General features: G+C 47.1%; 1 pseudogene across 1 annotated transcript in view; it reads right to left on the bottom strand.

Annotated features, from left to right (window-relative positions):
- Positions 1–102: 102 nt before the first annotated feature.
- LOC309832764 (fer-1-like protein 4) overlaps positions 103–16,979 on the bottom strand; it is a 47,962-nt pseudogene continuing 31,085 nt past the window's right edge. The window contains exons 32-40 of the transcript in view: positions 5,621–5,748; positions 5,265–5,435; positions 4,690–4,844; positions 3,981–4,140; positions 3,362–3,466; positions 2,081–2,179; positions 1,604–1,843; positions 791–1,048; positions 103–703 (exon numbers count right to left, since the gene is read on the bottom strand). The product of the transcript in view is annotated as a fer-1-like protein 4 (transcript). The remainder of the gene's footprint in view (positions 704–790; positions 1,049–1,603; positions 1,844–2,080; positions 2,180–3,361; positions 3,467–3,980; positions 4,141–4,689; positions 4,845–5,264; positions 5,436–5,620; positions 5,749–16,979) is intronic.

Raw genomic sequence — 16,979 nt, forward strand, 5'->3', positions numbered from 1 at the left:
GGCCTGACACCTCGGTGGCCAGGGCTCCTCGGCTGTGACCCGCCGCGGGGCCCTGTCCTTCCCGGCAGCAGGGCCACGTGGGCAGCCTCCCAGCCTGTGCATTCATGCGCCCGAGGCCACCGAAGGACACATCTGTTCTCTGCCCCTAGTGTCATTTATTATATGCAGCATGTGTTCAGGGGACAGGGTGGATACCTCGTAAGGTTTACACAGAGAAAGCAGGGAACGCCATGATGGTTCCTGTTGGTGGGAAGGACACCAGGGGCAGGAGTTGAGGAGCTGGCATTACGGGATGAGTGTCCAAGGTCAGTCAGGGGCGGTGGAGGGGGCGGACGGTAACCTGGTTGATCAGGCCAGGCCTGGTGTAGGAGACGAGGAGGAGGAAGACAGTGAGCAGCGCCGCCAGCAGCAGCAGGATGCGCCAGCACCGGCGCCAGACGAAGAAGGCGGAGGTCTTCAGCGGGTTCACAAACCAGTTGAAGGAGGTTTCGGGGCAGCTGCGGGGAAGCAGGTGGTGTCGGAAGGATGAGGAAGCCCCCCGGCTGCCCCTCCCCCCTCCCCCAGGCTCGGGCCCCGCCTCCTGCACCGCACCGCCCGCACCCTTGGGCTTCTCCGAGGGCTCTGGCTCCTTGCGCCTCTTTCCCACTGGACGTTTCTCAGCCTCCTCCACAGTCAGCAGCTCAAACTCAGCCTCCACCTTCCCCTGGAAAAGGGGTGACGGAAGCCAAGTTCTTAGGCCGGCTCAGGCCTGGCCCCTGCCTGGCCCGGTTCCTGCCCTGGCCGCACCCACCGTGAGGATGTAGACGTTGCCTCCTGAGTCCAAGAACTCTTAAGTCTTCTGGCCGGCCCTTCTTCCTCTTCTTCCTCTTCTTCTTGCCAGCCTGAGCCTCCGGCACCCGCAGCTTCACTACAGGCCACCAGCCCCGCAAGCGGCGGCAGCGAAAGAGATTACGCCTTGGCCCGGCCCCGTCCCGGACCAGCCACACGGAGCAGAGCTCGGGGCCCCAGGACCCTCGCACCATGTCCGGTAGCTGCAGCTCCAAGGATCCTGCAGGTCCAGAGCTCTCTGGGTTAGGCAGGAGCTCAAGGTCTATCTGAACCAACCTCCCCTCCCTGAGAGTGACACCAAGGAAAGCCGAGCCCAGAGGTAGGAAGTGACAAGATGGCTGAGAGCATCTTGGGGGAAGGGCAGCACAGCGGGATTGTAAATCGGGGCATCCAAAGTTAGAATGTGGCAGTCAGGCCACAGCTATGGACCACACACCACAGCCCAAATGTCAGCAGGTTGTCAGACCCTGATGCTACAGGGCCCAAGGATGGGACCAGACCGCCAAAGCAGGGACTAAAGGCCATGGAGTCGAGTCCAGTGTAACCCGAGCTCAGGTCAAATTAGAGGATTGAGTGGGAGATTTGGGTGGAAACGGAGGTTATGGTGCTCAGAGCTGAATAAGTTCAGTAATTAGGCCAGAAAGCAGACCTAGAGTCTGAAATCCAGGATTGAGGATTGGGTTAGAGTAGGGAACCCAGGAGAGAGGGGACAGGGCAATGAGGGCAGAAATCGGGGCCAGGGGTTGAGGTAGGAGGGCAGCTAAGCAGTAGCAAGGAAGTCGTTCGTTGGCGGAGATGCAGTCATAGTCCCAGACCTGCAGGACCAGCACAGATGGCTGCCGGAACTCAGCTTCCTCCAGGGCAAAGGGTCCAGGCCAGCAACAGACGCTCACCTCTCGCTCGGTGGGCAGGTAGTCAAAGCGGAACACGAAGCGCCGTTGAAGTTCCCTCCCCTGTCAGAGAGTTGAAGTGAACGCCTGTCTCCTGCTTGTCTTGCTCCAGCCCCTTCGCCCAGCTGGAGCCAGGGGAAAGGTGCAGGCGGAGGGGATGGGCATCCGTGCTGGACGGAGCCCAGAAACCGGCTCCTCACCTAGCCTGCCCCTCCACTTACCACCAGACTGGTCCCTCCACCCAGCTCCGGGCGCCATCGAGGGCTTAGGGGCCAGAGCTCTGGCTCAGCCCAGGGCCCAAGCCCCTGTTTGAAATCGCACCTCAGTGCACAGCCATGTGCCCGCTCGGCCTGTAGGCCTACCTTTTCACGTAGATGTCACTCGACATCTCTCCAGTGAGTGGGTTTGCATCATCCAGAACTACATCCTCCGTGTTCCAGATGATGACTCTGAGCTCATAGCTGAGGGATGTATTGGGGGAGGGTTTTCAGACTCTCGAGAGGGGTCCTGGGAGGGGCTGCAGGAAGGACGTGGGCCAGGGCCACTGACATGCATTGAGCACCTGATGTGTGCCCAGCCGGGTGATCAGGATGTCTGTGGTCCCTTGAAGGGACAGCCCCAGGTATCACGGACCACCCCCACCCCCCCGGATGGCACCAGGAATGGTCTGCTGACCCAAGCTGGGCCAATGGGCTTCTCCCGCCCATAAATTTGGAATCAAGACCCTGAAAGGTTGACTCAAAAAGCATCAGATGCAGAGCTGGAGCCACCACAAGCCAAAGTGCTGTGCAAGCAGAGAGAGACAGTCTGCAGAGAGACACCAAGTGGGGATGACAGCACGCAGCCCCTGGGGGACAGAAGGAAGGGCTGTGACATTCTTGATCCTACCCCAAATAGCCCTGTCCTTGTCTGTCATGAGGTTTCCTGGATATCTATTGTTTTCTTTTGCCCTGTATCAATTTCCCCTCTCTTGTTGACAGCACTCTGATTTTCTGTTGGTGCTCCCACTCCACCCCCACTACTGTCAGTCTGTGTTATCCTGGCGGGGCGGACCAACCCCTCTCTGGCTCCAGAGGTTGGTATATCACCTACGACATCACCCAGGACTGGCCAGTCAATGCATTACAGCTCCCTGATCACAAAGGTTGGTTCAGGAATCAGCATTTGACCCAAGCTGGTCCAATGAGAGTCAGCTCGAGACTTTTGCTCTAACTGGGAAAGACGTGTTTTTTTTCCCTGCTCAAGTGGTCCGGTTGGTAAGATGTAAGCCTCCACTGTTAAAAGCCACTTGGACCCCAGACTGCATAAGTCTCCATGAGAGTGACACCAAGGAAAGCAGAGCCCAGAGGTAGAAAGTGACAGATTGCTGACATCTGAAGTGCACACACCCTCCACTCAGAGTAGCTCAGGTCAAAAGGGGGTTAACTGGTATTTGGACTGTTTTAGTTGCAAGTAACAGACACCCAATTCACAATGGCTTATGAAAAAAAAAAGGGAATTTAATGGCTCACCTATCTGAAGCCTGGATCAGCTCTGCCTGCTTCATGGGGGCCCTTGCACAGGTTTTCAGAGAGCCCTTGTCCAAGATGTGGGCTGTCCAAGATGTGCCCACCCCATGGGAGGATGGACCAGGACTCTCTTACCTGATTGGCTGCCGACGCTTGATGTCAACTGGAGGTGGGGCAGGCACATCTCCGGGGAAGATGTCAATCCACACATGAAGGGATCCCTGGGGGCACAGGAAGAGGCTAAAGGGTCTTGCTGGGTCCCACCCCCCTAACGGCCCTGTGGCCAGAGGTTGTGCCTTACCCCAGGTGGAGAGAAGAGCTGGGGTCAAGAGGGCAGATCCTGGGGTATGAGGATGAAGGTGGAGTCTGAACTGGGAATTCCAGGGTTGACGTTAGCCTGAGGGTTCAGAGATGAGGCCCCAGAAGTGGAAGGCTGAGATCAAAAGTAAGATCTACTGCTCCCAGGTCCAGATCCTAGGAATCTGAGGTAGAGGTCAGGTTGGGAGTGCCAGGTCTGAGCCTTGGTGGCCCAGGGGTGGGGATCCTTCAGAACCAGAGTCCAGGGTGTGGGTATGGGGTCCAGGATGGAAGTCCAAGACTGGAGTGGGGATGCTGGGCACCAGGATCAGGAGCCGAAGTCCAAAGTGCCAGTGCCCAGGTGGAGGTCTTGGAGAAAGGGCGTCCTGGGGGCCCAGGTCCAGGACCAGGTGGGAGTCCTGGGGTTCTGGGGTTGGGTGCTGAGCCCTCCTTCAACGGCAGCAGCCCTGAGCTGCGGCGATGGTAGAGGGGCCGTGTTTCTACGTGCTCAGGTACCAGCTGGATCCCAAGCCCAGGCGTCTCCTGCCAGCGCCGCAGCACCAGCAATGCCTGGGGCTCCTCAGGGACCTCACTTGCCACCTCGGAGTCCCCACTACCTGCAACAAGAGGTGTGTGAGCTTGGGTTCCGCACAGTTCCCGACTCTCCTCCCTTCCTCCCCCTGCCCTCAGTAGACGCTCTAGGCTGAGGCAGCTGCTGCATCGGACAAACCCACGGGCTGGGAGGGCAAGTCCACAATGCACAGAAAGCTCTAACAACTTTTGCCAGTGAAAAGCCAGCAGTCAGGGGGACAGTGGGGTTGGAGGCTTTGTGGCCTCTGTGCAGACCTTGCTTAGAGAACAGACCACTGGCCATATATGAAGCATGAGCTAAATTCTGCATCCGTGTTTTATGTTGTATGGGACCCCTGTGTCCCCAGTTAGCTACGGCTCCGAGGGGTTCGCTAGGGCTCCCTGGAGATCTCACACTCACCAACAAAGACCACTTTCTCTCCACTATCATCCTTACTCAGCCAAAACTCAGCTCCTCTGCTTGCAGAGGGAGGCGGGCTCTTTGTGGGGCACACTAGGCTAGGCACCAGGGTCCCCCTGTACCTTGTTCTTCCATCTTGCTCCCTCTGGACTGTGCAGCGGAGAGGGGCTGGTACCTGGGGGCAGGGTCTCTGGCGGTGTCAGAAAGAGTTTGCTGCCCACCTTGACAGCCCCGGCTCGGTATTCAGGTGGGGGGAGGCCACAGGGTAGGCACAGCACCGCCAGGATCTGCGAAGGCCGAAATGCGTCACGCCAGGCACTGTAGTCATCCCTGCGGCAGAAAAGGAATGTGCCTCAGTTGGATCCAGGATATGAACGTACTTGGGCACGGGGGCAGGGATGGGTGCCCTTGAGGACTTGGGATCCAGGTTTGTAACTCCTCTGCGGGACAGGTTAGCCCTCGCTTACGGTAACGGTGAAAATCAAATATGCATGGCAGGTGCTCCTGTGAAGGAGATACTGATATTACCCATCTTTCAGATGAGGAAACTGAAGCTCAGGAAAGCCAAGTGACTTATTAGTTACAGGATCCCAACTCCCAAGCCCATTTCTTGACCATTAAGCTATAATGTCTTGGTCGCAGGGGAGTCCCCTTCTATGAAATCAAAGGATCTGGACAGGCAGGTGGGATGCGAACTTGAATGTCTTTGGTCAGACTTAGAATGACTCCTGAGGGCCCTGTTGGACTCACACGTCATACTGGGACGGCAGCCCACAGTTCGCCCTGTGGTGGCTATAGAATCGGTTTTCCAGATCAACATGGGTCTCTCTGATGAGGTCATCAGAACCCACGAGGTCATGATCAAACACAGCCACGGTCAACTCTGGCTCAGCAGGGAGAGAGATGCTGAGCTCTAGGGCCCTGGCCAGGAGAGAGCGTGATGAGAACACCTCCACACCCTAGGAGGAGGTCTTGGGAGGGGTAGGGGTGTGAGGGGACTCAACAGCTTCTGTCCATTCCCCCACACCACATCAGCTGCCTGAGTGAGAGCCACAGGCAGGATGGCAAAGTTGCTCTCCATTCCCAAGCCCAGGGCCCAGCCTCACTCTCCAAAGATGGGGTTCAGCTACTTGAGGATGTAGTGCTCCTTGGTGTCCAGCCACTCCCAGCCAGCGCTCACCACCACATAGGGGTGTGCTTTGCCGTTGGCGTCCGCAGGAGCCAGGTTGGTAGCCTAGGGAGACAGTATGGGGTGGAAACGAAAGAAATGTCATTGTCATAACCCAAGGTGGCTCTTGCCAGATCTAATCTCCGATTGAGTGTAAACAGGAAGTTACCAGGGAGAGATCTTCCACCTCAAGGAGTTAGCTGAGAGGTTGCACAAGATGACTTTTACTTACTTTCAAATTAATTATTGAAATACTTAAGACATACAAGTATAACAAAAGATATAATGAAACAGAAAATATGTGGAAAGATGTATACCCTTATACATCTTACTATCCAATTTGTAACTTTCCATATTGTTTGACCTTCATTTTTTTACAATGAGCATATTTTACATTTTATTCCTTTTTTTACTTTTTAAATTAAGAATATTTTAACTAAATAAAAATAATTACAATTTTTAATTGTATTAAAAAATAATACAATGAGCATGTGTGTGCCCTGTTTCATAAATTAAACACTACCGACAAATGTCCCCTGAGTCTCCTGAGTCCCCCTGACCTGACTTAATTCCTTTTTCATCCCTGAAGTAGCCAGACCCTTTATTTGGGGTTTCTCACTCACAGAAAAAAAAAAGGAAAAATACTTTTACTACATATACATACGTCCCTAAGCAATATATAGCACTATATTGCATGGTTTAAACTATATTTAGAAAACTTACTTTTTCTGTTTTTGATAACTGTGTAATTAAGTAAATTCATAACTTATGCATAAATTACTGAAGTATAATTTATACACAGCAATATATTTTTAGTCTTTTTACACTCCTACCTGCCATGTATGAGAGTTCCAGTTGCCCCACATCTTTCACACCTGGTATCGTCAGTCTTTTTATTTTCGTCAATCTAGCGCTTGTGAAATTGTATCTCATTGTGGTTTTAATTTGCATTTCCCTGCTGATGAAGCACGTTGAGCATCTTTGCATGTGCTTATTGGCCTTATATATATATTTGCTTTTGTGAAGTGACTGTTCAAATTTTTTGCTCCATTATTGAGTTTTAAATTTAAAAACATTACACTTTTAATTTCTAAACATTCTAACTGGGCCTTTCAACTTGCTGTTTATTTTTAGTAGTCTCTTGTTCCTTGCTCATTTTAAATTCATTCTTTTATTTCTTTAAACGTTTCATATATACTTATTTTACATTCTCTATCTAGTCATTCCAATATCAACGACCTTGGGGGTCTGGAATGTGTTGTTATTTTTGCTAATTCTTACTCATGGTGACTTTTTTTTTTTAAACATCTTTATTGGTGTATAATTGCTTTACAGTGGTGTGTTCATTTCTGGTTTATAACAAAGTGAATCAGCTATACATATACATATATCCCCATATCTCCTCCCTCTTGCGTCTCCCTCCCACCCTCCCATGGTGGCTTTTTTCTTTATATTTCAGTACTTTTTAATCATGATTCATGTTTCGTTTAACTCATGCTGAGGGGCTGTTGTGGGTGTTCTCTGCCAGAGAGAGCTTGTTTTCACTCCTGCCAGTTTCCTAGGCAAACTACCAGCCTGCAGCCACTTTAAAATAAATCCTCCACTTGAGGTTTTGGGGATCACACAGATGGTGGGAACTCAGGCCCTGAACTGTATTAGAGCCAGCTTGTGGTCATGGATGCTAGGGGAAACTTTTTCCCCTCTAACCAATGCCAAGTTTAAGACAGGCAAGTTTCCTTGGTGTCTCCTTCTGCCTTTCAAGTTCCTATTTTTGTTCATCCTTATGCAGAGGGTGTAATTTTGGGGGCTCCATTTTATATAAGGCCGTTCAGTCAAACTCCTCCCCTAGGTAGCCCCAGGACTTCATCTTCTGTCCTCACTGCCTGTCAACCATCCACGAGGAAGATGAGGTTTCCCAGGTCAGCAGTAAGTGTGGGGTGAAAGCCAGCTTTAGCATTCCTTTTCCCTAGGTCCCTGTTATTAACTATATTTTCTTGTTTTCTGTAATCTTGATGCTGTGGTATCTGGAGCCATACTGGCCCGGGAGAAACTGCACCTGTCAGGGATACTAATTCCTAGAGTTAGCAAACAACACACCTGCCAGAGCACCTTTCATATACAAACCAACCAATCTAGAGCCCATACAATGTCCAACCACCTCCTCTATCTGGCTCTTATACTCCAGGAAGTAATATTCCTCTGCCCTAATCATCCTCAGGGCCAGGTTCCAGACAACAAGAGACAGTGAGACAGCCCCCGTACCCCAGAGCCCACAGGAATTATTCAAACTAGCCAATCCTAAGCCTGCTTACACTGCCTTGTCCTGCCTTTACTGCAGAAACCACAATAAAGGCTCTGGCCCTCACACTTCCCTTCCTCCTTCTGCCTCTGAACTGGCCCTCATGCTTCCCCGTGTGGCCCTGCAGGGTACAGCATGCACCACCACCCCCCACACACAGAAAACTGAAACAACAGACTAGCTTTTCAATGGCAACCATCTCCTGATCTGTTGGCTTCACCAAACATGGATAAGAACAAAATCCTGGGTACGTTTTAAAGCAGTTCCTGCTTTTATTCTGTTTTTTTTTTTTTTTTCACTCTAAAATCTCTTACTTTCTTGGAAGCTCAGCATTGCATTTAAAAGATTTTTTAAAAATAAATTTATTTACTTCCGGGAAGATGGCGGAAGAGTAAGACGCGGAGATCACATTCCTTCCCATAGATACACCAGAAATACATCTACACGTGGAACAACTCCTACAGAAAACCTACTGAACGCTGGCAGAAGACCTCAGACCTCCCAAAGGGCAAGAAACCCCCCACGTACCTGGGCAGGGCAAAAGAAAAAAGAATAAACAGAGACAAAAGGATAGGGACGGGTCCTGCACCAGTGGGAGGGAGGTGTGAAGGATGAAAAGTGTCCACACACTAGGAAGCCCCTTCGCGGGCGGAAACTGCGGGTGGCGGAGAGGGGGAGCTTCGGGGCCGCGGAGTAGAGCACAGCAACAGGGGTGCGGAGGGCAAAGCGGAGAGATTCCAGCGCAGAGGATCAGGGCCGACCGGCACTCACCAGCCCGAGAGGCTTGTCTGCTCCCCCGCCGGAGCGGGCGGGTCTTCGGTCGGAGCGCAGGGAGAGGACTGGGGTTGGCAGCGTGAACACAGGCTGCAGGGGGTTAGTGCGCCACGGCTGGCCGGGAGGGAGTCCGGGGAAAAGTCTGGACCTGCAGAAGAGGCAAGAGACTTTTTCTTCCCTCTTTATTTCCTGGTGCGCGAGTAGAGGGGATTAAGAGCGCCGCTTAAAGGAACTCCAGAGACGGGCGCGAGCCGTGGCTAAAAGCGCGGACCCCAGAGACGGGCATGAGACGCTAAGGCTGCTGCTGCCGCCACCAAGAAGCCTGTGTGCGACACAGGTCACTATTCCACACACCCCTTCCGGGGAGCCTTGCAGCCCGCCACTGCCAGGGTCCCGGGATCCAGGGACAACTACCCAGGGAGAACGCACGGCGCGCCTCAGGCTGGTGCAACGTCACGCTGGCCTCTGCCGCTGCAGGTCACTCCGTGACCCTCCCTACCCCCGGCCTGAGTGAGCCAGAGCCTCCGAATCAGCGGCTCCTTTAACCACGTCCTGTCTAAGCAAAGAACAGACGCCTTCCGGCGTCCTACACGCATAGGCGGGGCCAAATCCAAAACTGAGCCCCTGGGAGCTGTGAGAACAAAGAAGAGAAAGGGAAATCTCTCCCAGCAGCCGCAGAAGCAGCGGATTAAAGCTCCACAATCAACCTGATGTACCCTGCATCTGTGGAATACATGAATAGACAATGAATCATCCCAAATTAAGGAGGTGGACTTTGAGAGCAAGATTTATTATTCTTTCCCCTTTTCCTTTTTTTGTGTGTATGTGTATGCTTCTGTGTGAGATTTTGTCTGTATAGCTTTGCTTCCACCATTTGTTCCAGGGTTCTATCCATCTGTATTTTTGTTTTTTGGGTTTTTTTTCTCTTAATAATTATTTTTTTATTTTAATAACTTTATTATATTTTATCTTACTTTATTTTATTTTACTTTATCTTCTTTCTTTCTTTTTTTCCTTCCTTCCCTCCTTCCTTCCTTGCTCCCTCCCTCCCTCCCTCCTTTCTTTCTTTCTTTCTACTTCTAGTAATTCTTTCTTTCTACTTTTTCTCCCTTTTCTTCTGAGCTGTGTGGATGAAAGGCTCTTGGTGCTGCAGCCAGGAGTTAGTGCTGTGCCTCTGAGGTGGGAGAGCCAACTTCAGGACACTGGTCCACAAGAGACCTCCCAGCTGCACATAATATCAAACGGCGAAAAGATCCCAGAGATCTCCATCTCAACACCAGCACCCAGCTTCACTCAACGACCAGCAAGCTACAGTGCTGGACATCCTATGCCAAACAATTAGCAAGACAGGAACACAACACCACCCATTAGCAGAGAGGCTGCCCAAAATCATAATAAGTCAACAGACACCCCAAAACACACCACCAGACGTGGACCTGCCCACCAGAAAGACAAGATCCAGCCTCATCCACCAGAACACAGGCACTAGTCCCCTCCACCAGGAAGCCTACACAACCCACTGAACCAACCTTAGCCACTGGGGACAGACACCAAAAACAACAGGAACTACAAACCTGCAGCCTGCAAAAAGGAGACCGCAAACACAGTAAGATAAGCAAAATGAAAAGACAGAAAAACACACAGCAGATGAAGGAGCAAGATAAAAACCCACCAGACCTAACAAATGAAGAGGAAATAGGCAGTCTACCTGAAAAAGAATTCAGAATAATGATAGTAAAGATGATCCAAAATCTTGGAAATAGAATAGACAAAATGCAAGAAACATTTAACAAGGACCTAGAAGAACTAAAGATGAAACAAACAATGATGAACAACACAATAAATGAAATGAAAAATACTCTAGATGGGATCAATAGAATAACTGAGGCAGAAGAACGGATAAGTGACCTGGAAGATAAAATGGCGGAAATAACTAATGCAGAGCAGAATAAAGAAAAAAGAATGAAAAGAACTGAGAACAGTCTCAGAGACCTCTGGGACAACATTAAACACACAAACATTCAAATTATAGGGGTTCCAGAAGAAGAGAAAAAGAAAGGGACTGAGAAAATATTTGAAGAGATTATAGTTGAAAACTTCCCTAATATGGGAAAGGAAATAGTTAATCAAGTCCAGGAAGCACAGAGAGTCCCATACAGGATAAATCCAAGGAGAAATACGCCAAGACACATATGAATCAAACTGTCAAAAATTAAATACAAAGAAAACATATTAAAAGCAGCAAGGGAAAAACAACAAATAACACACAAGGGAATCCCCATAAGGTTAACAGCTGATCTTTCAGCAGAAACTCTGCAAGCCAGAAGGGAGTGGCAGGACATATTGAAAGTGATGAAAGAGAAAAACCTGCAACCAAGATTACTCTACCCAGCAAGGATCTCATTCAGATTTGATGGAGAAATTAAAACCTTTACAGACAAGCAAAAGCTGAGAGAGTTCAGCACCACCAAACCAGCTATACAACAACTGCTAAAGGAACTTCTCTAGGCAAGAAACACAAGAGAAGGAAAAGACCTACAATAACAAACCCAAAACAATTAAGAAAATAGGAATAGGAACATACATATCAATAATTACCTTAAATGTAAATGGACTAAATGCTCCCACCAAAAGACACAGATTGGCTGAATGGATACAAAAATAAGACGCATATATTTGCTGTCTACAAGAGACCCACTTCAGACCTAGAGACACATACAGACTGAAAGTAAGGGGATGGAAAAAGGTATTTCATGCAAATGGAAACCAAAAGAAAGCTGGAGTAGCAATTCTCATATCAGACAAAATAGACTTTAAAATAAAGACTATTAGAAGAGACAAAGAAGGACACTACATAAGGATCAAGGGATCAATCCAAGAAGAAGATATAACAATTGTAAATATTTATGCACCCAACATAGGAGCACCTCAATACATAAGGCAAATACTAACAGCCATAAAAGGGGAAATCGACAGTAACACATTCATAGTAGGGGACTTTAACACCCCACTTTCACCAATGGACAGATCATCCAAAATGAAAATAAATAAGGAAACCCAAGCTTTAAATGATACATTAAACAAGATGGACTTAATTGATATTTATAGGACATTCCATCCAAAAACAACAGAATACACATTTTTCTCTAGTGCTCATGGAACATTCTCCAGGATAGATCATATCTTGGGTCACAAATCAAGCCTTGGTAAATTTAAGAAAATTGAAATTGTATCAAGTATCTTTTCCGACCACAATGCTATGAGACTAGATATCAATTACAGGAAAAGATCTGTAAAAAAATACAAACACATGGAGGCTAAACAATACACTACTTAATAACGAAGTGATCACTGAAGAAATCAAAGAGGAAATCAAAAAATACCTAGAAACAAATGACAATGGAGACACGACGACTCAAAATCTATGGGATGCAGCAAAAGCAGTTCTAAGAGGGAAGTTTATAGCAATACAATCCTACCTTAAGAAACAGGAAACAGGGCTTCCCTGGTGGCGCAGTGGTTGAGAGTCCGCCTGCCGATGGAGGGGACATGGGTTCGTGCCCCGGTCCGGGAAGATCCCACATGCCACGGAGCAGCTGGTCCCGTGAGCCATGGCCACTGAGCCTGTGCGTCCGGAGCCTGTGCTCCGCAACGGGAGAGGCCACAGCAGTGAGAGGCCCGCATACCGCAAAAAAAAAAGAAACAGGAAACATCTCGAATAAACAACCTAAACTTGCACCTAAAGCAATTAGAGAAAGAAGAACAAAAAAACCCCAAACTTAGCAGAAGGAAAGAAATCATAAAAATCAGATCAGAAATAAATGAAAAAGAAATGAAGGAAATGATAGCAAAGATCAATAAAACTAAAAGCTGGTTCTTTGAGAAGATAAACAAAATTGATAAACCATTAGCCAGACTCATCAAGAAAAAAAGGGAGAAGACTGAAATCAGTAGAATTAGAAATGAAAAAGGAGAAGTAACAATTGACACTGCAGAAATACAAAAGATCATGAGAGATTACTACAAGCAACTCTATGCCAATAAAATGGACAACCTGGAAGAAATGGACAAATTCTTAGAAAGGCACAACCTGCCAAGACTGAATCAGGAAGAAATAGAAAATATGAACAGACCAATCACAAGCACTGAAATTGAAACTGCGATTAAAAATCTTCTAACAAACAAAAGCCCAGGACCAGATGGCTTCACAGGTGAATTCTATCAAACATTTAGAGAAGAGCTAACACCTATCCTTCTCAAACTCTTCCAAAATATAGCAGAGGGAGGAACACTCCCCAACTCATTCTACGAGGCCACCATCACCCTGATACCAAAACCAGACAAGGATGTCACAAAGAAAGAAAACTACAGGCCAATATCACTGATGAACATAGATGCAAAAATCCTCAACAAAATACTAGCAAACAGAATCCAACAGCACATTAAATGGATCACACACCATGATCAAGTGGGGGTTATTCCAGGAATGCAAGGATTCTTCAATATACGCAAATCAATCAACGTGATACACCATATTAACAAACTGAAGGAGAAAAACCATATGATCATCTCAAGAGATGCAGAGAAAGCTTTTGACAAAATTCAACACCAATTTATGATAAAAACCCTGCAGAAAGTAGGCATAGAGGGAACTTTCCTCAACATAATAAAGGCCATATATGACAAACCCACAGGCAACATTGTCCTCAATGGTGAAAAACTGAAAGCATTTCCTCTAAGATCAGGAACAAGACAAGGTTGCCCACTCTCACCACTCTTATTAAACATAGTTTGGGAAGTTTTAGCCACAGCAATCAGAGAAAAAAAGGAAATAAAAGGAATCCAAATCGGAAAAGAAGAAGTAAAGCTGTCACTATTTGCAGATGACATGATACTATACATAGAGAATCCTAAAGATGCTACCAGAAAACTACTAGAGCTAATCAATGAATTTGGTAAAGTAGCAGGATACAAAATTAATGCACAGAAATCTTTGGCATTCCTATACACTAAGGATGAAAAATCTGAAAGTGAAATCAAGAAAACACTCCCATTTACCATTGCAACAAAAAGAATAAAATATCTAGGAATAAACCTACCTAAGGAGACAAAAGACCTGTATGCAGAAAATTATAAGACACTGATGAAAGAAATTAAAGATGATACAAATAGATGGAGAGATATACCATGTTCTTGGATTGGAAGAATCAACATTGTGAAAATGACTCTACTACCCAAATCAATCTACAGATTCAATGCAATCCCTATTCAAACTACCACTGGCATTTTTCACAGAACTAGAACAAAAAATTTCACAATTTGTATGGAAACACAAAAGACCCCAAATAGCCAAAGCAATCTTGAGAACGAAAAATGGAGCTGGAGGAATCAGGCTTCCTGACTTCAGACTGTACTACAAAGCTACAGTAATCAAGACAGTATGGTACTGGCACAAAAACAGAAATATAGATCAATGGAACAGGATAGAAAGCCCAGAGATAAACCCACGCACATATGGTCACCTTATCTTTGATAAAGGAGCCAGGAATGTACAGTGGAGAAAGGACAGCCTCTTCAATAAGTGGTGCTGGGAAAACTGGACAGCTACATGTAAAAGTATGAGATTAGATCACTCCCTAACACCATACACAAAAATAAGCTCAAAATGGATTAAAGACCTAAATGTAAGGCCAGAAACTATCAAACTCTTAGAGGAAAAGATAGGCAGGACACTCTATGAGATAAATCACAGCAAGGTCCTTTTTGACCCACCTCCTAGAGAAATGGAAATAAAAACAAAAATAAACAAATGGGACCTAATGAAACTTAAAAGCTTTTGCACAGCAAAGGAAACCATAAACAAGACCAAAAGACAACCCTCAGAATGGGAGAAAATATTTGCAAATGAAGCAACTGACAAAGGATTGATCTCCAAAATTTATAAGCAGCTCATGCAGCTTAATAACAAAAAAACAAACAACCCAATCCAAAAATGGGCAGAAGACCTAAATAGACATTTCTCCAAAGAAGATATACAGATTGCCAACAAACACATGAAAGAATGCTCAACATCACTAATCATTAGAGAAATGCAAATCAAAACTACAATGAGATATCATCTCACACCAGTCAGAATGGCCATCATCAAAAAATCTAGAAACAATAAATGCTGGAGAGGGTGTGGAGAAAAGGGAACCCTCTTACACTGTTGGTGGGAATGTAAATTGATACAGCCACTGTGGAGAACAGTATGGAGGTTCCTTAAAAAACTACAAATAGGGCTTCCCTGGTGGCGCAGTGGTTGAGAGTCCAACTGCCAATGCAGGGGACACGGGTTCGTGCCCCAGTCTGGGAAGATCCCACATGCCGTGGAGCGGCTGGGCCCGTGAGCCATGGCCGCTGAGCCTGCGCGTCCAGAGCCTGTGCTCCGCGACGAGAGAGACCACAGCAGTGAGAAGCCCGCGTACCGCAAAAAACAAAACAAAACAAAAAAAAACTACAAATAGAACTACCATATGACCCAGTAATCCCACTACTAGGCATATACCCTGAGAAAACCATAATTCAAAAAGCATCATGTACCAAAATGTTCATTGCAGCTCTATTTACAATAGCCCAGAGATGGAAACAACCTAAGTGTCCATCATTGGATGAATGGATAAAGAAGATGTGGCACATATATACAATGGAATATTACTCAGCCATAAAAAGAAACGAAATTGAGCTATTTGTAATGAGGTGGATAGACCTAGAGTCTGTCATACAGAGTGAAGTAAGTCAGAAAGAGAGAGACAAATACCGTATGCTAACACATATGTATGGAATATAAGGGAAAAAAATGTCATGAAGAACCTAGGGGTGAAATAGGAATAAAGACACAGACTTACTAGAGAATGGACTTGAGGATATGGGGAGGGGGAAGGGTAAACTGTGACAAAGCGAGAGAGAGGCATGGACATATATACACTACCAAACGTAAGGTAGATAGCTAGTGGGAAGCAGCCGCATAGCACAGGGAGATCAGCTCGGTGCTTTGTGACCGCCTGGAGGGCTGGGATAGGGAGGGTGGAAGGGAGGGAGACACAAGCGGGAAGAGATATGGGAACATATGTATATATATAACTGATTCATTTTGTTGTGAAGCTGAAACTAACATACCATTGTAAAGCAATTATACTCCAGTAAAGATGTTAAAATGAAAAAAATAATAAATTTATTTACTTATTTATATTTTATTTTTGGCTGCATTGGGCCTTCATTGCCGTGCACGGACTTTCTCTACTTGCGGCAAGCAGGAGCTACTCTTCGTTGTGGTGCGTGGGCTTCTCATTGTGGTGGCTTCTCTTGTGGCAGAGCACGGGCTCTAGGCACGTGGGCTTCAGTAGTTGTGGCATGTGAGCTCAGTAGTTGTGGCGCACAGGCTTAGCTGCTCTGCGGCATGTGGGATCTTCCCGGACCAGGGCTCAAACCCATCTCCCCTGCATTGGCAGGTGGATTCTTAACCACTGTGCCACCATGGAAGTCCTAAAAGGTGTTTTTAACAGTATGAAGATTCCTCAAAACACTAAAAATAGAGTTGCCATATGATCCAGCAATCCCACTCCTGGGCATGTATCCTGAAAAAACTATAATTCAGAAACATACAGGGAGGGCTTCCCTGGTGGCACAGTGGTTAAGAATCTGCCTGCCAATGCAGGGGACACGGGTTCAAGCTCTGGTCCGGGAAGATCCCACATGCTGTGGAGCAACTAAGCCCATGTGCCACAACTACTGAGCCTGTGCACCTAGAGCCTGTGCTCCACAACAAGAGAAGCCACCACAATGAGAATCCTGCGCACCGCAACAAAGAGTAGCCCCCACTTGCCACAACTAGAGAAAGCCCACGCGCAGCAACAAAGACCCAATGCAGCCAAAAATAAAATAAATAAAATTAAAAAAAAAAAGATACAGGGAATTCCCTGGTGGTCCGGTGGTTAGGACTCTGCGCTTCCACTGTAGGGGGTACAGGTTCGATCCCTGGTCAGGGAAATAAGATCCTGCATGTCGCACAGTGCAGCCAAAAAAATAATAAGTAAATAAATAAATAAAATATAACCAAAAAAAGATACATGCACCCCTATGTTCATAGCAGCACTACTCATGATAGCCAAGACATGGAAGCCACCTAAATGCCCATCGACAGATGAATGGATAAAGAAGATGTGGTACATATATACAATGGAAT

The sequence above is a fragment of the Grampus griseus genome (genome assembly GCF_964374135.1).
Source record: "Grampus griseus genome assembly, chromosome: 14".
Lineage (NCBI taxonomy): Eukaryota > Metazoa > Chordata > Mammalia > Artiodactyla > Delphinidae > Grampus > Grampus griseus.